This window comes from Loxodonta africana, chromosome 3, assembly GCF_030014295.1.
Source record: "Loxodonta africana isolate mLoxAfr1 chromosome 3, mLoxAfr1.hap2, whole genome shotgun sequence".
In the NCBI taxonomy this organism is placed as follows: Eukaryota; Metazoa; Chordata; class Mammalia; order Proboscidea; family Elephantidae; genus Loxodonta; species Loxodonta africana.
Window position 1 is genome coordinate 59145000 of NC_087344.1, and position 1231 is coordinate 59146230.

The window sequence follows — 1231 nt, forward strand, 5'->3', positions numbered from 1 at the left end:
AATTAGAAATGAAAAGGGGGACGTTTTTAAAACACAAGCACACATGCCACTTCCCTTCATTACATGTAGCCTAGGTAAACTCCATTCTACATTTCTGAGAGAATGAGCATGAAAAAGGCAAATAATGTATTAGTATGGTTTTGACCTTTCAGACACGCTTGAAGAGTCCTCCCATCCATACTTAGATAACCATTCCCTGCTCTATTAGACTAAACTTCTGGAGATGAGGCACCTCTTCTTAGCATGCCTCTGGCATGTAGCACAGTGCAAGCAGTAGCAGGGACTAAAACCAAAAAACCAAACCCATTGCTGTTGAGTGGATTCAGACTCACAGTGACCCTATAGGACAGAGTAGAATGGCCCCATAGGGTTTCCAAGGAGTGGCTGGTGGATTCGAACTACCCTGACCTTTTGGTTAGCAGCTGAATGTTTAATCACTCTGCCACCAGGGCTCCTTAGTAGGGGCTCAACTACTGTTTAAATAAATGATCATTTATTTTTACAAAAGGCCGTAAAAGGATTATTTTTTCATCCATCAGCATTCAAAGCAAATGATTTGTTGCAAGTGCTGATAGCCTGTTGCACTCCATAGCAGAGGTATTGTTTCTACACCGATATTTTCCAAGAAATTTTGGACACTTAATTTATTAAAACATATTTATTGTGCTTTCCGGCAGCACATGTACTAAAATTGGAACGATACAGAGAGGATTAGCATGGCCCCTGTGCAAGGATGACACACAAATTCCTGAAGCATTCCATATTTAAAAAAAAAAAAAACTTTATTAATTACCTTGTGCTGAAAATTCAGTGGTGCAAAACATGGGCCTTATGTTGTAGAAAGGGGGAGGGTTTACAGAAAATAAGTAAACGTGATTGTAAAACGTGATATGAAAAAAACATTAATGTGATTAAAAAAACCTTTTTTTTTTTTAAGAGTTGTCTGGAAAAGCTTTGCTGAGTGATTGTCTTCCGCCTTCCCCAAGTTAAGCACTTCTTAGTGGCAAGAAAACAGACACCTGCAAATTACCTTCAGTAATGGTGGAAAGGAAACCCTGGTGGCATAGTGGTTAAGTGCTACGGCTGCTAACCAAAGGGTCAGCAGTTCGAATCCGCCAGGCGCTCCTTGGAAACTCTATGGGGCAGTTCTACTCTGCCCTATAGGGTCGCTATGAGTCGGAATCGACTTGACGGCACTGGGTTTGGTTTTTTTTTTTTTTAAATGGTGGAA

At 40.5% G+C, this 1231-nt stretch overlaps 1 non-coding gene across 1 annotated transcript; it reads left to right on the forward strand.

The window, feature by feature from the left end:
• The first annotated feature begins 663 nt into the window (after positions 1–663).
• On the forward strand, positions 664–768 carry LOC111752070 (U6 spliceosomal RNA). The gene has a single exon (XR_002787088.1). It is a non-coding gene; the product is annotated as a U6 spliceosomal RNA (small nuclear RNA).
• Positions 769–1231: the final 463 nt, after the last annotated feature.